This window comes from Mixophyes fleayi, chromosome 2, assembly GCF_038048845.1.
Source record: "Mixophyes fleayi isolate aMixFle1 chromosome 2, aMixFle1.hap1, whole genome shotgun sequence".
Classification (NCBI taxonomy): Eukaryota; Metazoa; Chordata; class Amphibia; order Anura; family Limnodynastidae; genus Mixophyes; species Mixophyes fleayi.
This window is the reverse complement of record NC_134403.1, coordinates 55,664,190-55,688,360: the sequence shown is the minus strand read 5'-3', so window position 1 is coordinate 55,688,360 and position 24,171 is coordinate 55,664,190.

Below are 24,171 nucleotides of genomic sequence, written 5' to 3'. Positions count from 1 at the left end.
AAAGAAGAGAGGCACAGTATGGAGGAAATAGGAAAGAAGAGAGGCACAGTATGGAGGTAAAAGGAAAGAAGAGAGGCACAGTATGGAGGAAATAGGAAAGAAGAGAGGCACAGTATGGAGGAAATAGGAAAGAAGAGAGGCACAGTATGGAGGAAATAGGAAAGAAGAGAGGCACAGTATGGAGGTAAAAGGAAAGAAGAGAGGCACAGTATGGAGGAAATAGGAAAGAAGAGAGGCACAGTATGGAGGTAAAAGGACAGAAGAGAGGCACAGTATGGAGGAAATAGGAAAGAAGAGAGGCACAGTATGGAGGAAATAGGAAAGAAGAGAGGCACAGTATGGAGGTAAAAGGAAAGAAGAGAGGCACAGTATGGAGGAAAAAGGAAAGAAGAGAGGCACAGTATGGAGGAAAAAGGAAATAAGAGAGGGACAGTATGGAGGAAAAAGGAAAGAAGAGAGGCACAGTATGGAGGTAAAAGGAAAGAAGAGAGGCACAGTATGAAGGTAAAAGGAAAGAAGAGAGGCACAGTATGGAGGAAAAAGAAAAGAAGAGAGGCACAGTATGGAGGTAAAAGGAAAGAAGAGAGGCACAGTATGGAGGTAAAAGGAAAGAAGAGAGGCACAGTATGGAGGTAAAAGGAAAGAAGAGAGGCACAGTATGGAGGAAAAAGAAAAGAAGAGAGGCACAGTATGGAGGTAAAAGGAAAGAAGAGAGGCACAGTATGGAGGTAAAAGGGGGAGAAGAGAGGCACAGTATGGAGGTAAAAGGAAAGAAGAGAGGCACAGTATGGAGGTAAAAGGAAAGAAGAGAGGCACAGTATGGAGGTAAAAGGAAAGAAGAGAGGCACAGTATGGAGGAAAAAGGGAAAGAAGAGAGGCACAGTATGGAGGTAAAAGGGGGAGAAGAGAGGCACAGTATGGAGGTAAAAGGGGGAGAAGAGAGGCACAGTATGGAGGTAAAAGGGAGAGAAGAGAGGCACAGTATGGAGGTAAAAGGGGGAGAAGAGAGGCACAGTATGGAGGTAAAAGGGGGAGTTGAGAGGCACAGTATGGAGGTAAAAGGGGGAGAAGAGAGGCACAGTATGGAGGTAAAAGGGGGAGAAGAGAGGCACAGTATGGAGGTAAAAAGGGGAGAAGAGGCACAGTATGGAGGAAAAAGGGGGAGAAGAGAGGCACAGTATGGAGGAAAAAGGGGGAGAAGAGAGGCACAGTATGGAGGAAAAAGGGGGAGAAGAGAGGCACAGTATGGAGGAAAAAGGGGGAGAAGAAAGACACATTATGGAGGAAAAAGGGGAAGAGGAGAGGCACACTATGGGGAAAAAGGGGGAGAAGAGAGGCACAGTAAGGAAAAAGGGGGAGAGGCACAGCATGAGAAAAAAGGGTGGAGAAAGGCACAGTATAAGAAAAAAGGGTGAGAGACACAGCATGAGGAAAAAGGGGGGGGGAGACACAATAGTGGGGACAATTAATTTAAGATAGGGTGGTTTGGGGAGAATGAGGTCCCTTTATTAAATGTGCCTATGAATTATTTAATGGCAGTGACGGTTGCGGGAAATAGGTATATTTCTGAAATGTAAATACTATTAATTTATTGCTGGGGCTGTTTGTAGGGAGGGAAATAGGTTTATTTATTAAATGTGAATACTATTATTTTAATGCTGGGGAAGGCCTAATTATTAATCATGGGTGGAACTGATTTAACGCCGGGGGTGGCTGTCATTTTCTAAATGTACCCATTTTTTTTTCCAAATAGGGCCCCTAACATTCCAGGATCCAGCCAAGCCGCAACTAAAGAAACCTGCAGCACAGGTGGTGAAAGTGAGAAGAACAGGTAGGAGAGAACAGCAAAGTCTGTGAAATGTTGTCATTCTAGTGGGACAATCCCAATTTTTGGTGACCGTTCAATGGTATACACAACAATGCAGTTTTTTCGTCTGTAGGAGGGTGGCCTGGCCATGCCCAGTGATGCATTATAAATGGTATTTTAATTTGCGGTATAATTGCTAGTTTTAATGTGCATTATAAATTTTATTTTTAAAGTGCGGTATCATTGCTAGTTTTAGCGTGCGGTATCATTGCTAGTTTTAGTGTACATTATCAATGGTATTTTTAATGTGTGATATCATTGCTAGTTTTAATGTGTGGTGTCAATACCCATTTTAATGTGGTGTTTTGATGATTGTTTTAATGTACAGTATTTTAGTTTGTGGAAGCAATGATTTTTCTTATGCAGACAACCTAAGCGAGCCCTCTGGGAGAGCTGTAAGTGTCATACTGTGGGCTGTAGGTGATGTAATGCAGGATGTGTCACTATGCCCTTAATTTTAGATCTTAGGGGCCCCCCTGTCTTAAGTGCCCCGGGCCCCCCGAAGCCTTAATCCAGCTCTGTTGCCAGTGCCACTGAATTACACAAAATCATTCAATCGTTTTGAATCACCACATGAATTTGACATTTGCCAAAATCAATTCTCTCATCTCTGGTTCCAGATATTGATTCAGCGCTTCTACCACGTAATACAAAGTAATAACTGTTACCGTTAGGAAGATAATTTACTGCTTGTGTTTTACAGTGGGCAATAACTTACAAATTAGATAGGACCACCCCTAGGGGTAAATGTATTATGCTCCGATTTTTTCAACTCGCCGGAAATCGGCGACTTTGCAGCTAAACTTTAAAGCGGCGATGGCTTGTAAAGGCAAAGTCACCGATTTCCGGCGAGTTGAGAAAATCGTAGCATAATACATTTACCTCCTAATCTCCAAAATTACTGCTCTGATTAGCCTCATTTATGTCTAAAGTTAGCCATGAGAGTGAGATGACATTGAGACTCTCTTTATAACAGATGTCTCTGTTGTGAGTTTGAATGTTCTTAAAACACTGATTAAAATGCCACTAAATATGCAGTTTTCTGCCAAAGTGTAACTGCAAGGGACAACATATGTCCTATTCAGGGGAGGGCTGGCAAATTTTAGACCGGGGGCCAGACTCAATTCAGCAGCCTATTAGGAACATTTTAAAGTAAAAACAAAAAAGCACTTGGCCCAGTGACCCAGCGAAATTTAGGCCACTATGTGACCGGCCCCGGGGGCACCCAGCCCAGCCTGCCCCTGGTCCTATAGTAATAATAATAGGCTGAGACAGAATTTACACCAACTCTGAGCAGGCAGAAAAAAATTGGTATTTTATGGTGAGAAAATACCTTGTGCCCTTGTGTGAAAATTGGAAGGCCTCCCTAAATGTGCTTACCTACACCCCCCACAGCTTATTTAAGTAATCACATCCTGCAAAGCAAAATCTTGTTGTTCTACTGGGTGCAAAACCTGGTACATTCATGTGCCTAATCTGATTTGGGCAATGCACAACCCGATCCATCCCACTCCTGTCATTGATCCATTACACCCTTGGAAATGACAACATTTGTGCTTCCATAGAGTTATCCATAACATCTGGAGCACATGCTCAAATGTGTGACATCATAAAATATTACCACTTTAAATGAGCCTCAATGCCCATACACGTCACATGTTGGCATTGCCACTAAATGGGACATTCAGCACACATATATAAGTATACACTAGATCAAATTGTGAAACACATACAAATAATATTGTAATTTCAAATTCAAGATTTTATATTTTCTTCTGCAGTTGTTTTATGTCTGCATATTTTTTCAACGTTTGTATTAAAACCAACACTGCTTGACTATACTCACTAATCCCTATCGTTTTTGTTACCCATTTTAATGACGTATGTGCAGCAAATAAAGTCATTAAACTATATACATATCTGGAATACTATATCTATATATCTGTACTCTGGCGTTCTACTCTATCTCTACAATCTCTGATTTATTCAGTTAGAATTATGTTTATGTTTTTGTTGTTTTTCAGATGTGCATGACTGGAAATCTCTTTAATTTTTTCGCAGTGCAGAGATTTTAGAGGCTTTTCCCACCCTATTTCCGACAGCTTTGATTTGGTTCATAGGTGCAACCTGCAAAGTGAGTTGAGAGATAAGTCGTTGTTTTTTCCAGAGGTGTAAAAATATCATCCAACATAGAATTTAATTTTTATCAATACTTTATTTCTTCTTTTTCAATTCAAGTTGAGTATAACGTTGATGGCATCAACAAGAACCTAAACAGGATCTTTTCTAAAAAAAAATATGTATATATTTAGGTGCTTATTTTTATCATTGTATTTGAAAGGTATTTAATTTATTTTTAGATCAATAAAAACAAATGATGATTACAAGGTTTTACGTCTGCTGCTATGCAGACACTAATGCAGCTAATCTTGTTTCATGCATAAATATCCACATGGGTCTTTAACATAAAACTGGAAGGTCTCAACTCTACTGTCAGCTGGATAAGATTTTAAATAAAGTGTGTAACATCATCATCATCATCATCATCATTTATTTATATAGAGCCAGCAGATTCTGTAGCGTTTTACAATAGGGAACAAACAGTAATAAAACAATACTGGGTAATATATACAGACAGAGAGGTAAGAGGGCCCTGCTCACAAGCTTACCATCTATGGGACAATGGTTTCCTACACAAGGGTAAGTACTACATCATATTGAATATTTGTCCAGCTAGAATGCAAAAGTTACAAAGTATTTAGTAGGCTTTATGCTCAGTCACACAACTATGTTGGTCAGAAGGTTGTTGTCTTGTGTTAGCTGTGCAGAGGGTGGTAATAGGGTAACCTAGGGAGATTAAGAGGGTGGTAGTGGAATATTATAAGCTTGTCTGAAGAGGTAGGTTTTCAGAGAACGCTTGAAGGTTTAAAGACTAGAGGAAAGTCTTGTGGTGCGAGGGAGGGAATTCCATAAATTGGGTGCAAAAAAGTTCTGTAACAGAGAATGGGAGGATGTGATGAGAGTGGAAGAGAGACTCAGATCTTGTGCAGGTGTCGAGTTGAGAGATATTTTGGATGGGATGAAGATTGCTGCTGGATGAAGGGGGGTAAAGCCCTGATCACTCCCCTCTGGATCTGCCAGTGTGTTAGAATACCATTAGTGATTATCAATGATTCTTTTAAAGGGATTAGTCATTGTCTTGCAATAAGTTAGGCTGGGTACACACTGGAGCATTTTCATCCAATAATCGGGCAAATCAGGTGACATACGACCGTTTGTTCGGAAGTCGGGTTAGTGTGTATAGTGACACGATGGTCAAAAGTCATTCCAAAGTGTCAATTGTCAGCTAATTTGGTTGGTCGTGATGTTTAATATTTTATGACTGATCATGTAGTGTGTATAAGTTTCCATCGATCCACAAGCAACTGACGATAGTTCCTCAAGCTGCGACTCCTTTGGGGGACTTGTGTATGTTAATTTCTGTTACCTGTATCAGTCCCAGGTGGTGTGGTGTCCGCACGTCACTCATTTGGTAATTAGGTGCTTGTAGCGGTAAAGCAATAGCAGGTGTCTATTGCATAGATGCGTACAGCATATGTCTGCTTATTTTAAATATAAACCTTTATCAGTGCAGTGTTATAAAATAAACAATGTTTTATTTATATGTGTATTGCTTATGTCTACCTCCATAATTATAGCTATTTGTCACTTTATTGTACACTCAATACACAAATATGTGTATTACATTTGTCTGTCTGCATAATTATATAAATGTTTGTATATAACACGTTTTTATGTTTCCTATAGATGTGTATTTTATATATGTCTGGTTGCATATTAGTACACCTGTGTAAATAGCAATACATCTTACACCTGTGTTCTGTAACCTTTTACATGTACATTCAACTTGTTTTATAATCGAACCTTTATTTTCTTGTTAATGCATATATTAGTAAAATACACAGAATAAGCCACACATTGTAAATCCAACAGATTTATTGTTGAATTCTGTATAAAAAATTAACAGTTGAAAAATATTTAAGTTTGATCATATTTATATTAGCAGTATAACGTTGGACTATTTAATGGTTAAAGTGGCTAGTGCTTTGTGGCATAACCTTCTGAAAAAAACTGAAACATCTCCATAAAGTTTTTTTCTAGTTTCTTGATTTTTTTTTTTTACATCACTGATGTTTGCCCTTAATTCTTTAAAATATTCGTCAGGTTTTTCCATCTTCTCTACCACACCAGCCAAAGGACTACCAATATTATTTTCTCCCTCAGAACTTTTGTCCGATATGACCATGGTATCTACGATAAACGGAAAAAAATATGTTTAGCATTTATCTTCTATATCTTTAATAAAGTTCTATTCCAACACCAAGTAAAGTCCCAGTGTGCTCACCTTGTACACTGCTCGTAATAAGTTTATGTTGTGATCACTCTTGTTGCATCTCTGCAAAGGTGCCCTTTACCTCCATAGGTTCTGTAAAACAGGTGCCATTTTGGTTATTATAAGGGTATACATTTCTCCCAAAAACATTTTACAGTCTCCACATGTGACTTCAAATACGTTCTTTTAATGCATCTTTTTTTCCTTTGAATTCAGAATCAATTTTTTCTGCTTTAACAAGTACATGTTCAGCTTTACAATTTTCAATACCTACGCAGTACATTCTTCTTTCTGGAAATAATACAACATTTTCTATATACTATTGTCAGTTGTACATCTAGAAATTCACTAACAAGTCCGTCAAGCAGTTACACAACATGTCAAACTCACTTTTTTTAATGTTTCTACAAATTTGCATCAGTCTCTGTTGCTCTTTATTTTTTAGGTCTGACAAACGCTTCTGCACTTAATATTTATTTATTTTCTTTCTAAGTTTCTCTTTAATTTGTTTTAGTAATTTCTGCATTATTAGTTCCTTTCTGGTATTAACTCTTCGGTATTTTCTCTTTTGGCAGTCGTAGTCGTACTGGTCCAGTACTTTTACCATCATCTCCACCTCTCTTTTCTCTTTTCACGCCCGTTAATTGTATTTCTTCTGCTTCTCCATTCCCCCCATGACTATTTGTACGGTTTTTTTTCTCTTCTTATCGCACCCCCACCGACACCTGCTCCTCATCCGCCATCTTCTAACGTCCCTCGCCGCCAAACAGGCTCCTCAGTAATTTTATACACTCGGACATGGGCGTTCGTTTCAGTTGTGGACCAATCAGTGGTGGTACCTGTACAGAATGGAGCATTATGGGTGAAGGCCATTCGTGTATAATAACCTCGTGTTTGGTGAATATATCAATATATTTAACCCCTAGTGGTCTGATAAATGCGAACGGGTACTACGATCGTTTTACACCTTACATCCATTGCCATACTTATTAAGTTGTTTATGGAAGGATTATGAATGTTTTACTTGTACCATTGTGCTTATTGTAACAACTGCATAAATATATAATTTGTGAATGTTAATGTTAGCAACTGAGACTATCTGCTGATTTTGACACTACCCTATCTGGAGGCGCAGAGTCTAACGCACCTCTGGTCTTCACCAGGGACCCTCGCAAGGAGATTTGTATTTAGCTGCGAGAGATGCGCAGGTCGCGGTTCTCCAGGAGGGTAATCAGCGAGATAGGAGAAGTTAATCGGATGGTCAGGAGTGCCGAGGTCTAGCTGTGTGGTCAATGCAGTACACAAGGAGGTTCCAAAAGAATAGTCAAGCAGGCAGAGGTCAAATACCGGAACAGGGTTAAAGAGCCAAAGGGAGAATCCAAGAGGAGAGTCAGTAATAGACCGAGGATCAATGCAGCACATGAATGCCTGGAGCTAGGAGACCTAATACTCTGGCACTCTAATGGTGCCAGAGTCTCCTTAATATAGGAATGAAGGAAATAGGAAAATGTCACCGCCGCCGGCTTTCAAACTAGCATCCCATTGCTTGGCAACATGGCACGCATGGGCAGAAGCGGCCGCCGGGCAGCCGGGCCTGATGCATCTGGTTGATAAGCAACCAGACGCGACTTCCTGCAGAACGGGCGCCCATCCCTGTGCGGACGGGAGAGCACAGGGACGGCGCCTGACAGTTAATATGTGTATATTCAAAATACTTATGTTATAGTTTTTAGTATTATTTATGATACACAAATTTGCTAAAATAGTAGTGAAAATACTTGGTAAAAATATTACAATATATTGTACAGTTTCTTTGATATCATCAGTGGACAAAAGATTATCATGACTCTTTATTTTTAAAAAGAACCTGAAAATGTCATATGACTGCAATGTGGAGCTCATGAACAGGGCCTGATCAACCACTAGGCTGACCAGGCTGCAGCCTGGGGCGCTGGGTCCCGGGGGGCGCTGCACTGTGGGTATTTTTTTTTTTTTTTAAATTATTATTTTTTTTTTTTTTTTTCTTCATTCATTTTTTTTTTTGGGGTGGGGGAGGGGGGGTCGCCGCTGGGGATCGCCGCGGGGGGGTGGAGGGCTCGACGATCAAAAGCATTGGTGGTCAGTGGTTAGCAACACACAGCCAATCGCCAGGCTGCCTGTTGCTGTGCAGCAGACAGGAAGCAGGACGTCTTCACTTCCTATCTGCTGATCTGAGGAGAGGAGCGACACTGGCACAACTACAGGTAAGTGAAGGGGGGAACTGCCCTGCATATCTATAGGGAGGGGGGGGAACTGCCCTGCATATCTATAGGGAGGGGGGGAACTGCCCTGCATATCTATAGGGAGGGGGGGGGGGAACTGCCCTGCATTTCTATAGGGAGGGGGGGGGAACTGCCCTGCATATCTATAGGGAGGGGGGGGGAACTGCCCTGCATATCTATAGGGAGGGGGGGGGGGAACTGCCCTGCATATCTATAGGGAGGGGGAACTGCCCTGCATATCTATAGGGAGGGGGGGGGAACTGCCCTGCATATCTATAGGGAGGGGGGGGGGAAACTGCCCTGCATATCTATAGGGAGGGGGGGGAACTGCCCTGCATATCTATAGGGAGGGGGGGGAACTGCCCTGCATATCTATAGGGAGGGGGGGGGGAACTGCCCTGCATATCTATAGGGGGGGGGAACTGCCCTGCATATCTATAGGGAGGGGGGGGGAACTGCCCTGCATATCTATAGGGAGGGGGGGAACTGCCCTGCATATCTATAGGGAGGGGGGGAACTGCCCTGCATATCTATAGGGAGGGGGGGAAACTGCCCTGCATATCTATAAGGAGGGGGGGAACTGCCCTGCATATCTATAGGGAGGGGGAGAACTGCCCTGCATATCTATAGGGAGGGGGAACTGCCCTGCATATCTATAGGAAGGGGGGGGAACTACCCTGCATATGTATAGGGAGGGAGAGGGGGGACTGTCATGCATATGTATAGGGAGGGAGAGGGGGACTGTCATACAAATCTATAGGGTGGGAGGGGGGGGGCTGCCATGAAAATCTATAGGGAGGTAGAGAGGTTGATATGTATGAAGGAGGGCAGAGGAGGGGGGCTGATATATGTGACTGGGGGAGTTTTGATGTGACGGGGGGGGATAGCTAGCTAGCAGAGTGGAGGTAAGGAAAATAGCTGCAAGGGGGATGGATGCAGGGTGGGAGGTAAAGAAAATGGCTGCAGCAGGGGTTAAGGAAAATGGCTGTGTGGGGGGGGGGGGGGGGTTGTGGTTAAGGAAAATGGCTGCAGGGGGTATTTAAAAAATAGAGCAGCTTTGGGGGGCAGAATCTCATGATTGTGTGGTGGTCACATGGGTGGTCTCAGCAATCACTAGAATACTAAATATTAGTGAGATGGGGCTGGTAGAGGTTTGTATTTGATTGACAACAAATATTCAGATATTGCTTATATATGCCTGTCCAATGGGGTACTTTTAGCTGGCCATAATGGAGTGTTTTGTTTTAACTAAAGGGCCTAATCATTCAGGGTTTGCATTATAATACATTTTTGCATTTTCAAAAAAGGACGCCAACTTTCCAGAAGCCAGCGAGAGGATAACAAAGTTGCAAGAGAGAAGAGCAAGGACAGGTAAGAGACAATGGCACAGTCTGTCTAAATTTGAATGCTGGAGAATACACCTGAACATTCATATTCAGGAGTGTTCCTATACACCTATATATTCGGAGGAGGGGGGGGGGGGCGCTGCGGCCGTATTAGCCTAGGGCGGCCAGAACCCTTAATCAGGCCCTGCTCATGAAGGATTTCATTGAGACTTATAGGGCACACCTCTGTTTGTGGAAGATAAAATCAAAGGAATATTGTAACCAAATGTCACGTAATGTGGCTATGCAATAACTTGTGAAAGCATGCCTGCCATGCCCTGTAGCAAATTTGTAATGGGCAAAGAGCAGAATAAAGAACCTTAGGACTGTATACAAGAAAGAACTAAATAAGGTTGCGGCCTCTAAAAACATCTGGGGCGGGTGCAGATGATGTTTATGTGCCAAAGCTGTGTTACTTTGAGTTTCTGCACTTCATCTGTGAAAATTAAATTACATGGCAGTCCACCTGCAGCCTGGATACGGACACTGGTTCTCCTACTGATGTGGTCCAAGCAGATGACATACCTCCTAGTGGAACTGTAAGTAAAGTATATTTTGTAGTTTCTGTGTAACAGGTTTATTAAAGTAAAAATACATAACAATAAAGTTTGCACACATAACATGCTTATGAACAATGGCTACACAAACTCATTCTGCCATGGTACTGCACCCTCCCCGTTAAAATATTGAAGGTATGCCTCCCTGTTTAATTTTGCACTGGCACTTGCATTTCTAATGTGGCCCGACTCTAGAGGTGTCAAGCCCACTACCTTTCCTGTACATTGTTGTCCTCATACATATGTGAACTGTGAACACGGGGTTTTACGCCTTAGATAGTTATGCAGGACACAACAGGCCATCACCACTTTGTCTATCTTATCCAAACGTAGATTTATAGCAGAATGAAAAACTCTGAATCTGTTACTGAGAATTCCAAGCGCATTTTCAACAACACATCTAGCTTGTGACAGTCTATAGTTAAATATCCGCCTTTCTGTAGACAGATTGTTTTGCGGGTACAGTTTAAATACATTGTTGTGCAATGCCAATCAGCCACAAACAAAAAATTTAGTCCACATTTTGTATTGCTTCCAGTTGGAATATTTGGTTCATAGTTTTTTAATTTTGCATGAAAGGGAGTTTGCTCCAATGCATCACCATCAAACACTTTCCTATTTTTCCCAAAGTCCACAACTAAGAATTCATAGTTTGTATCCACTATGGCCATTAGAATGATGCTGAAAAATCCTTTGTAATTATAATAAAAAGATCCACTTTTGGATGGAGGAATAATTTGGACATGTCTCCTATCAATGGCACCAACACAGTTTGGAAAATTCCATTGCTTCTCAAATTCTTCCACAATAACTTGCCATTGTTCTACCGTTGTAGGAAACTGAAACAGAAAGAGGTATGAAATAATTAAATTACATGCATTAAATATCATCTTTTTTTCTAATTTTTCCATTACTCAGCCTGCTGTTCCGTCACAAGAACTCATGTTGAAATTGGCTGATCAAAAAGAGACAAGTATAACAACTATTGTACAAGGAAGTCAGATGACAGTCGACAGCGACGATGTACCTGAGGTTGTAATTCCACCACAAACACAACTGAAGAGGAAGAAAATAAGGCTCCGGGACGTTGAACAAAGTGATGCGCTAGCTACAAAGATGGTGGAATGCGCAAACAGTTTGATGGCCAAAAAACCTGCACAACACATTTTTGACCTATGTGGAGCAACACCAGCAAGTAAAATGAAAAGTGCTAGTAGACCGATACAAATAGAAATGGAGCATTTGGTGTGGGACCTCATGTGTATGGCTAACAAAGAAGATTTGTACCGGATACAATTATAACGCCAGCAAACCACAGGCAGACACCTTTGTACACATTTCGGCATACACAGATGGTAGTATGGGAGGACAATATTTAATGCCAAAACCATACATGACTTCTACCCCTAAACCCAGCTCAAACAGGCAACAGTTCAGTGGAAGTCCATCACAAATAAATAATAGCGAAGTGTTGCAATATGAACAACTATAAACTGTTTATTTGGCTACTTTTATTGGTTTGCACTTTATTCATTTAATCTATATTGTAAATTTTATGTATGTTAATAAAATTATACATTTGTTTCTAAATAAGACTATTTATGTTTACCAACCTTCATATACTGTTCATGGAGAACTTCAATGATAGCATCACAGGTCTCAGGTATTATCAAACCCAGATCTTGCGGTGAAATTGCTGTGCTTGAGATCCGCCAGTGTCCTTCCTGTTATCAAAAATCTCAGGGTAACAACCAGTCTTTGCTCTGCAGATATGGTTCTCCTTAAACGGGTGTCCTCCTTCTGGATGATGGGGGTGACTAGTTGGAACAGTTCCTGGAATGCGGGCTCATTCATTGTCAGGAAATTCCTGGTCGTCAGGGTTGTTGTCCCACATCTCCTGTAGCAGGGACATATGAGAGAATGAGTCTCTCCTCTTGAGCCACTCTTTGGTCCAACAAGATATATGCTTTCTGCTTCTTTCCCTTCGGGTCTGTATTTGCAGCCTTCTTGCCACAGCGTGCAGAAAAAGAGCAGTTGCTTGTTGTTCTTCAACAGTATCCATATTAGTAAAAATAATTGTTGATTTGCGGTTGCGGACGAACATACACTGTACACGTGCTAACAAATGTATGCAGAAAACGTGTTACCTTTTTATGAAGTTTGGGGTGGTTACTATTGACATGATCTGCCCTTTATTTAAATTTCTTGGGGATATGTACCTCATAAGTTGTTTCAGTGTGTACAAAATCTTTGCTCACGACAATATGGCTGTGAAAAATTGCTGCCCAGACGGTCTGTCTTTCGTCAATCGTCTAAAACGTGACTAGTGCATACGCATTAATCATCCGAGCTATCAGACCTTCAGTTGAAGGTAAAGTCGATGTAGATAAGACGTCGGTCGGAAAATTCCCCAGTGTATAACTAGCCTTAGATATAAATAAGAATCCTTAATTAAAGCAACTTTAGTCGAAAACACTTGAATTTTAATACCATAATAAATAATACTTCACTGCAAAAAATTTCGGTAAGTTACTGTATGCCAGTTTGTTATTTCCTTGAGCATGTCATTGAATATCAATGTATTCCATGGAGAGCTAAAATACAGAGTGTGGTCTTGGGTTAATAATATTGCCTGTTTTGCAACCAAGGAGTTCTGCTAGGTCCTTTTCAAAGTTTAATGTTTGTATCTTATTTAAAATTAAGAACTTGTGAGAAACTTGTGAGGAAATAAGACTGTGAATGTTAATATATCCAGTTGCTGAGGTACTAGAGACGAAACATAATCTAAATGCAAATTATTTTGTAATATTACCTATATATGAAATAAAAAGAGGTCAGTGCAAGGAGAGTGCTTAGATTTTTAAAATCGCTTCTTAAGTAAGACAAAGAAGGAACCTTGTTTTCTCTGAAGAGTCATGTTTTTAGTATTTTTCTTATAAAAGCCGTATCTCAAACCAATCTTCCCGGATATATATACACAAGTGACATTAACGTAAAAGTAAAGTAAAAGTTCTAAGATTGAAAGAAAAAAAAAGACATAAGATTTATTGCATTTGAACAACAGATTAATGTTCAATGTTTGTGTATATTTAAATAATAACCCGGGTGCCTAAAATCTAAGGGGCATATTCAATTGTCCGCGGGATTTTCGGCAATCCTGCGGACAATTGAACCCTGCGCGGAAAAACCGTTAATACGGTAATTTACTCGCTGGATTTCAGCTCGTTGAGCTGCGAGCTGAAATCCAGCGAGAGATTACCGTATTAACGGTAATATTTTTTGAGCGCTTGAACTTTGGGACAATTGAATATGCCCCTAAGGGGGATATTCAATTGACGGCGGGACCGCCGAAAATCCCGCGCTCAAAAACTATTACCGTTAATACGGTAATCTCTCGCTGAATTTCCTCTCGCAGCCCCCTTAGCGAGCTGAAATCCAGCGAGTAAATTACCGTATTAACGTTTTTTCCGCGCAGGATTACCGTAATAACGGTAATCCTGCGCGGACCGCGGGATTTTCGGCAATCCCGCCGACAATTTAATACCCCCCTAAGAGTCTTCACCCTAGTGTGTTCCAAATGGGAAATGGTCATATATACACACTATATATTAGAGATGGGCGGGTCCGGTTCTCCGAGAACCGAACCCACCCGAAACTTTGGGTATCTGAGTACCGAGCTGAGCAGCTCGGTACTCTCCCGCCCATTCCGAATCCAAATCGAGGCCGAACGTCATTGTGACGTCGTCGGATCTCGGGGCTCGTTTCTCGCGATACTTCAACTTTATAAATACACGCCTCCACAGCAATCCATCGCCATTTGACAGAGGGAGAGAGCAGGGTGTAGTCATAGGCTAATTAGAGCAGGGACAGAGAATACAATATTGTTCTTGCAATTGCTCTAACCAAAATCGCTAGTGCAGAGAGGAGGATAGAGGTTTATTATTTTTTCTTCATATTTGGCACTCCCCAGCGCTTTTGGGGTGTCCCCCATAATTGTGCATAAATATTTCTGGCTGTCAAAAGTCATATCTGTCAGCAGTATCTACTAAATAATTTTTAGCACTCCTCAGTGCTTTTGGGGTGTCCTCCCTAATTGTGCATTAATATTTCTGGCTGTCAAAAGTCATATCTGTCAGCAGTATCTACTAAATAATTTTTAGCACTCCTCAGTGCTTTTGGGGTGTCCTCCCTAATTGTGCATTAATATTTCTGGCTGTCAAAAGTCATATCTGTCAGCAGTATCTACTAAATAATTTTTAGCACTCCTCAGTGCTTTTGGGGTGTCCTCCCTAATTGTGCATTAATATTTCTGGCTGTCAAAAGTCATATCTGTCAGCAGTATCTACTAAATAATTTTTAGCACTCCTCAGTGCTTTTGGGGTGTCCTCCCTAATTGTGCATTAATATTTCTGGCTGTCAAAAGTCATATCTGTCAGCAGTATCTACTAAATAATTTTTAGCACTCCTCAGTGCTTTTGGGGTGTCCTCCCTAATTGTGCATTAATATTTCTGGCTGTCAAAAGTCATATCTGTCAGCAGTATCTACTAAATAATTTTTAGCACTCCTCAGTGCTTTTGGGGTGTCCTCCCTAATTGTGCATTAATATTTCTGGCTGTCAAAAGTCATATCTGTCAGCAGTATCTACTAAATAATTTTTAGCACTCCTCAGTGCTTTTGGGGTGTCCTCCATAATTGTGCATTAATATTTCTGGCTGTCAAAAGTCATATCTGTCAGCAGTATCTACTAAATAATTTTTAGCACTCCTCAGTGCTTTTGGGGTGTCCTCCCTAATTGTGCATTAATATTTCTGGCTGTCAAAAGTCATATCTGTCAGCAGTATCTACTAAATAATTTTTAGCACTCCTCAGTGCTTTTGGGGTGTCCTCCCTAATTGTGCATTAATATTTTTGGCTGTCAAAAGTCATATCTGTCAGCAGTATCTACTAAATAATTTTTAGCACTCCTCAGTGCTTTTGGGGTGTCCTCCCTAATTGTGCATTAATATTTCTGGCTGTCAAAAGTCATATCTGTCAGCAGTATCTACTAAATAATTTTTAGCACTCCTCTGTGCTTTTGGGGTGTCCTCCCTAATTGTGCATTAATATTTCTGGCTGTCAAAAGTCATAACTGTCAGCAGTATCTACTAAATAATTTTTAGCACTCCCCAGTGGTTTGCGCTCAGAATGGATTCAAAGCAGTCCACATATGATCTGAATGAGCAACCAGGTTCTGTCACCAGTCCTGATGTTAGTGTTCCCAGTACGTCATCTGGCCAAGGCGATGTCAAACAACAGAGTGTTTTCAAATTAGTGCAAAAAACAAAAACCAAAAAAAAATTTACTGTATTGAAGCGAAAAAGAAGTGTAACTGAGCAAAAGTTAAGTGACGATAAAAAAAAAATTGCAAGCATGCCATTCTACACACGCAGTGGCAAAGAGAGAATGAGGCCTTCACCTTTGGCTATTAGTGGCAGATCCCAAAAAGTTACCCAGCCTACAATTGGTGCACAACTACTGTTACGCGTCAAAGCCGAGCTGCAAGATAACAGTGAGGCATTACAGAAGAATATTTGCTCTGATTCACAAATGACAACAATCCCTGTGGAGAGTCCATCCAACAGTGGGATGTCTAATCGTGAGCATTCTGCTGATGTGTGCCTTAATAGCCCGAGTGTAGCCGGTGATACCCAAATTGAGGATGCCACTTTGGAATTAGAAGAGGATGAGGGGGAGATTTGTGTAGGCGACGAGGGCGCTAATGAGGATGTTGATGATGATGAGGTTGTTTGTGTAAGTCCTGCACCAGTGGCAGCAGTTCTGGCACGTGACAAGAAAAAGGCCATTGTCATGCCTGGGCATAAAACAAAAAAATCCACTTCTTATGTGTGGAATTATTTCTACCCAAATCCAGACAACAATTGTATAGCCATTTGTAGTGAATGTGAAGCCACAGTCAGTCGAGGGAGGGACCTTAACCATCTTGGAACCTCGTCTATGTTACGCCATTTAACGAGAGTTCATGGCAAAGTGTTGGGAAAAGCTGAAAGTTCTTCCCAAAAGAATACAAGCACTCCCTCATCAGCTAAGACCCTCCGCTCACCGACATACCGACGGCTACAAAATACACCCACCTCACCATCCTCATCAATATCCTCAGTAGCGCTCGGAGTTAGCCCGGCATCCCACTTAAGGCTGGATGACTCCGGCACTATTATTGATTCCTCTGAAGAAAGCGTTAGTCCTGCTGCTGCTGTTGCTGCTGCTGGGGGTGAATCGTCATCCCAGAGGCAGGTTAATAAAATGAGCAGTCCTACATTTCAGCAATTAACTGTGAAACAATCATTTGCGAGGGGAAGCAAATATGACAGCAGTCACCCAGTCGCCAAGCGAATCACAGACGCCATGGCTGCAATGTTAGTGTTAGATCTGCGTCCAATCTCCACAATAAACGCAGCTGGTTTTTCACAGTTAATTGAGGTTTTGTGTCCGCGTTACAGAATTCCATCGCGACACCATTTCTCCCGTAAAGCTATTCCACAACTATACCAAAAAGTGTGTAAAAATGTAGAGATTGCGCTGAAAAATGCCATTCTGCCCACTGTTCACTTAACCACAGATATGTGGACAAGTGGAAGTGGCCAAACCAAAGACTATATGACTGTGACAGCCCACTGGGTTGGTCATTCACCTTCACCAGCAGGAACAGCAGCAGCATGTACACCACTACGTAACATTTGTCACAGGCAGGCTACTCTTTGTATCACCGGCTTCACTAACAGGCATACGGCTGACAATTTGTTACGCAAACTGAGAGATGTGATTGATGCATGGCTTATACCACTCGGACTCTCCCTAGGGTATGTCATTTCAGATAACGCCAACAATATAGTGCGAGCATTACAGCTGGGTGATTTCCAACATATTCCCTGTTTTGCTCACACCATCAACTTGGTGGTGCAGAGCTTCCTACGAAATAACCGTGAGGTGCAGGAGATGCTTTCGGTGGCCCGTAAAATTTCAGGCCATTTCAGGCATTCAGCCACAGCATGTAGGAGATTACAGCAGCTCCAAGAGCAGTTTAACTTGCCCTGCCACCAACTTAAGCAAGAGGTGGTAACTCGGTGGAATTCCACCCTGTACATGCTTCAGAGGATGGAGGAACAGCGCAAAGCCATCCAAGCATATTGCACAAGTCATGACATTGGGAAAGGAGGGGGGATGTATTTCACTCTTGCACAGTGGGGAATCCTTTCAGTGCTGTGCAAGGTGCTGAAACCATTTGAAGTTGTGACATGTGAGGTCAGTACAGACTCTGCTAGTTTGAGCCAAGTCATTCCTTTAATTAGACTATTGGAAAAGCAGCTTGAGAAAATGAAGGAGGAGCTGAAAGCAAGCAATTCAGCAAAGTATGTTGGCCTTTTCGATCAAGTACTTAATTCGCTTCACAATGATCCTCTAATTATTAAGATCTTGAACTCGGATCAGTACGTTTTGGCCACTGTGCTTGATCCAAGGTTTAAAACCTACATTGAGTCTTTACTTGTAAATGAGAGAGATGTGAACATTTGCAAGGAGCTATTGCTCAGCAAGTTGGCCGCTGAACTGGGCCTCGGCTTGACGACGTGTCCTCCTTCACTTTCTCAAGCTGTTGCTCGTAAAAAATTAAATTTCCAAAAAAGAAGCAGGGAAGACACAGGGGGCAGACCAGAACAATTTAACATCTGGGCTGGTTTGAAGGATTTTTCAAAAAAATGTGTCACTTTGCCCATAACTCCATCCAATATGAGTATAAACATTCAAAGGATGGTGGAGGATTACTTTCAAGAGGTAGTTGATATGGAAATGTCAGACAGTCCCTTTCCTTACTGGGAAGAAAAGCAGGCCATTTGGAAACCCATGTACAAACTTGCTTTGCAATACCTAAGCTGCCCACCCTCCAGTGTGTACTCTGAACGAGTGTTCAGCACAGCAGGGAACTTAGTCAGTGATCGCCGTAGAAGGTTACTTCCCAAAAATGTGGAGAAAATGATGTTTATAAAAATGAACTACATCTTCCACGAGGAAGGCCTTCACCATCCAAGACATCCAAGCACTGACTGTTCTCTAATGGCGGATTCAAGCGGCGATGAATTGATAGTCTGTGATGATGACGTACACACTGATGAGGGTGAGGATTAAGCTGGAGATGATGCCGATAACATCTTTTTAAAACTTTCTATGTAAGTGTAGGGTGCAATCTACCCCCAAAGAGGAAAGGGACTTGTGGCATTTCCATATCACATACCATCTTGAAAGGCTGCTGTTAGAGCAATTTATCCTTAAGGGTAGGGTGTCATAGACAGAGTGACCCTAAACTGGCTTTGTCCATTTTTCATAATATTGTACAGTCTATAATGGCTGAATTTTTGGGTATTTTATACAAGTGGAGGGGGGCCTAGAGAGACAGAAACCAAACTGGCTTTTTCCATGTCAATTAATATTGTACAGTCTATAATGGCTGAATTTTTTGGTATTTTATACAAGTGGAGGGGGGCCTAGAGAGACAGAGTGACCCCAAACTGTCTTTCTCCATGTCAATTAATATTGTACAGTCTATAATGGCTGAATTTTTTAGTATTTTATACAAGTGGAGGGGGGCCTTGAGAGACAGAAACCAAACTGGCTTTATCCATTTCTTTACATATTTAACTATAAGTGTAGAGTGTAATATACATTCAAAGACGATGGCTGCATTGCCAATATGCATAGATGGAGAGGAAGACAATCTGTTTTGTGTGTAGAATAGGCCTACCAACGAAGAATTAAACTGTTTTTTTGGATGATTTATTACCTCAACAATTAGATTACTTGTCTCTAAAACAGTTGGAGCATTAAATTGGGTTAATTTAGGCCCAAAAACATGGATTTTCCAAAAAAATAGCAAAACAAAAACAAACAAAACCAAAACCAAAACCAAAACACGCAATGGCAGTTTTGCAAAACCAAAACCAAAACACGAAGGTAATCCAGATCCAAAACCGAATCCAAAACCAAAACACGGGGGTCAGTGACCATCTCTACTATATATGTTTATATGTTGTTCATAAGTAGGCAAATTATTAAGAGGAATAACATGCAATGCCACATGTAAGCAAGACACATACAGCAAGACCTGGGCAAAGTCAAGCTGTAATGTGCGTCTAAATAGAGCTGCGGGATTCATCCATGCACTTGATTTATGTCAAGTGTTGAATGCGCTACAAACACAGGTCTTCTGCCTAGTAATGCTTACTATAAAATATATGGAATAAGATGCAGGGGCGGATCTAGACTCTATGTTTAGGTGGGGCGATTTTGCATAATCACGCCCCTCCTTTGCTCTGATTGGCTGGCTCGCATTAAGCCCCGCCTTCCACTCGCGATTGGCCCCGCCCCCTCCCGTTGTGATCGCCGGCTGGGACCACTCTGATTGGCTGGCCCACATTTAGCCCCGCCCCTCCCATTTTGATCGGCGGCTGTGACCTAGCTTTTTGCTGCTAGGGGGGGCGAATGCCCCGATCGCCCCCCCCCCCCCCCCCTGGATCCGCCACTGATAAGATGACATGGTGACAGTGGGTGATGCAGGTGACTACTGGGGTAAGATGAGTAAATATGGGGATAAGATATCAATAAAGAAAAGTGTGTGAGAATAAGAAATGAATATGTAATTATGAAGTAATAATAATATGTTAGGTGTATATGTAAAGAAGGGGTGGGAATGGTATAAATCAATAGGATAATGAGATGGAATGCAAATTAAAATTTATGGATAGCGGGAGAATAAGTGATATGAGCCGTGTGAGAGAATAAATGATAGTGTAAATATACGGTGGTGAATAATGGTTGACAGTGTGTATATAGACTTATGTATAGGAGTTAAAGCGGGTGACGGAAATGACAAAATAAATAGAATAAACTAAAGAAAATAAGAAAATGGGATCAATGGGATCCAGGTATATCTAGGTTGGGGATAAATATATACGGGGTGGGGGTAGTTTGGTAAGGGAAGAAGGGGTTAGATTAAATAGTGCTAAGAACAGTATCATAATATCCTTATATACAGTTATTTTCAAATACTATGATGTGTTGCTCCTCTATATGTGGATGTGGATGCTGGGTAAGTGGGTGTCTGGGATGAGTGGTTCTTCTATAACAGTATTTCTTATGTATTCCCTAATGTTGTGACAAATGAGAAGATGAATAAAGGCTCCCTTAGGTTCCTGACTTGGAATGTTCGTGGTCTGAATAACAAGATTAAAAGATCTCTAGCTCTGTCTCAATTAAAACAATATGAGCAAATATTATATGTCTCACTGAAACCCATCTGGTGGAAAGTAGACTATTAGCCCTTAAGAAACCGTGGATTGGGTGGGATTATCACGCCGCTCATACTTCTAACTCCAGAGGAGTATCTCTTCTAACACGAAAGAGAGTTAACTTTATACTAGAGATTGTCAAAAGTGACCCATTGGGCAGATTTATATTCCTGAGAGGCACTTTTAATTCCACACATCTAACTCATATTGGTATTTATATTCCACCCCCTTACAATAGTGAGGTCCTTAAAAAATGCAATGATTTTTTCTCCTTGTATCCTAATACTCCTGTACTCTGCATTGGAGACTTAAATACTGTACTTGATCCAGCTATTGATAGTTGGGGAGAATCTGGAATTTCTCTGCCTACTAGAAAGTTGAAATTTGCTGTCTTGGTGTTACGGCATCCAGTGCGGCATAAACTCATAGAACCAGTAGAAGAGGTCTTCACCTTTAGCAGCCGACTTTCCCATAGAGACTGGTTATGCTCACAGGTACTCGGATGTCCCCAGGACTTATGCTCAGAGTAGCATAAGTTTATGCTCACACAGCAGCGCACAGGTACAGGAGGTAGCACACGGAGCAGAGGCAGGCCAGAGATCTGTGGACTGGACAGAGCACCGGAGGAGATGTCAGGTACCAGCAGGGTCAGGGTCACCGGCAATGGTTCAGAGTCAGGGTACAGGCAAAAGGTCAGGATCACAGGAAATGGTTCAGAATCCGAGGACAGGCAAAAGGTTGGGGTCACAGGCAATGGTTCAGAATCCGGGTACAGGCAAAAGGTCAGGGTCACAGGCAATGGTTCAGAATCCGGGTACAGGCAAAAGGTCAGGGTCACAGGCAATGGTGCAGAATCCAGGTACAGGCAAAAGGTCAGGGTCACAGGCAATGGTTCAGAGTCCAGGGACAGGCAGAGGTCATACACAGATAAATCAATCCAAGGTTCAACACCAAACAAGTACAGGAGCAGGCAACAGTACTGTGACAGAACACTATAACCGACAGTGAGGCTCAGTCCTCACTGCCTTAAATAGTGCCAAGGGCCAATCAGAGCAGGGCCCTGCAACTCTCCATGTGCGTGCATAATAAATTTCTGTAGTGTTGCCAAATAAAAAAGCAGAGTGCCCAGCTGCTAAACTAATCAGCTTTAATAGGCTGATCTTGAACAGTCCTGCGTGCGTGCACCTGGCTGTTGACAGCTGGCCGGGTTCGGCGGCAGGAAGCCTGATGCGCCTCAGTTGTTGCCCAGGCTACCGGGACGCAGGAACCGGAAGTGACGCCCCGGTCATCATATCGACGGCCCGGAACGCCACAAGCAGGACGCAGAGAGTCGTGGCGGTGCCCGCGGCTGCCGCGTCTGCTGACACTTGGTAGCTGAAATGGGATTGGTAGATGTCTGGCATTTAATTCCCAGAAAAAATATGTTTTTCCTGCTTCTCATTGTGCTTTTTACCGAATTGACTTAGGATTTGTCTCTAAGCAACTAGTGCCAGTTATCTTGGATGCCAAATACATGTCGCAAGGGATCACCGACCACTCTCCCTTAATGCTCACATTAGATTTTAATGCTCCTCAAGGCTTAATATTTTGGAAACTTAACCCCTTCTGGTTGACTTTGTTAAAGAATAATTCTACTCTAGAATCCTAATGGGAGGGATATTTTGTCACTAACATTCCTACATCCGCACCCCCCATTCTCTGGGATGCCTTTAAAGCCTTCCTAAGGGGATCTTTTATTTATAGTGTTAATGTATTTAAGAGAGAATTCAAATTACGGGGAAATAATTTGGAAAGGGAGATAGCTATGCATTCAAAGCTCATAATCTGACTCTGACAAATATTTGACAGCTATCTCCCTACCTAAACTAAGTTTGAATAGCAAAGAATATTTAGACTCACCCCTAACAACTGAAGAGGTTACTGCTGCGATTTCCTCCTTCCCTAATGGAAAGGCTCCGGGATCCCTATTGAATTATATAAGAAACACATATGGTTCTTTGTTTGGTTCTTTGTTCCCCATCTATTAGACATATTTACAAACCTGAGAGATTTGGACCCATATCTTTATTAGCAACAGATGTAAATATATTGGCAAAGATACTAGCAATAAGTCATAGCCAGGTGATAGATGAGATTATACGTAATAGCCAAACTGGCTTTATGCCGGGAAAATCAACGGCCATTAATTTACGTAGACTCTTTTGTCATCTACAGTTGCCACACTTGGTGGATGAAGAGGCAGTGGTGGTGTCGGTAGATGTTGCCAAGGCCTTTGGTTCTGTGGAGTGGAGGTACTTGTGGGCGCTATTATTAAAATTTGGCTTCGGACAAATCTTCATTCGATGTGTGAAACTACTTTATTCCTGTCCTAGAGTTAGAGTGTGTGTTAATGGATTTATATCCCAAGAATTTGTTCTAAACAGAGGCACAAGACAAGGATGTCCCTTTTCTCCCACCTCTTTGCTTTAGCTATTGAACAATTGGTGTTTGTCATTAGAACACATCCGGATATCTATGGGCTGACGGTTGGTGCTAGGACAGACAAGATTGCTCTATATGCTGGCGATATGTTGCCTTTTCTGCCTCATCCTCGTAGTTCCCTCCCAATAATCTTGCAGGTGGTTATGACATTTGGCATATATTCAGGACTCCTGAATAAATAGGATAAGTCTTATGTGTTTCTGGTCAAGGGACCCTGCCCAACAGGCCTAATCTTACATAACCCTGTGAAGTGGACTAACACATTTAAATACCTGGGTAAAAGAGTCTCAAATTATTTGAATGACTATGATAAATATAATCTACAACCTAAAATCGATTATCTCTAAGATCAAATTCATGCTTGGAAACAGTTGCCATTGACGGCTACGGGTCAGATTAATTTGGTAAAAATGATCCTTCAGCCAAAGTTCCTATATCTATTACAGCAATCGCAAATCTATATACCCCAATCTGTTTTTCGAACAATTGACCACTTTATCTCCTCATTAGTATTGGCAGATAAACAAGCCCGTGTCAAGTTTACTACCTTATGTAGATCGCAGAAGTCAGGGGGACTTGTATTACCAAATATGCAAATGTATTATTTTGCATCTCAATTAGCCCATATGGCTGCAGTCTCATGAGGGCTCAAACCTTATGATCTCCTGGTCTCTGAAAAGGGATCTAGACACTCCAGAATCCAATTTCTCCTAGATGGTAGACGATCTATAGGTGACCCTCCCATAATAACACAGGCTCTAAAGATTTGCCAGACTTCACATAAAATTATAAGTAACTCTGGTTATGACTCTAATACCCCACTGTGGTATAATTTAGATTTTGGTGAACTAGTAAAGATGGGGGAAACTGAAGCCATATGGCGCTCATATGG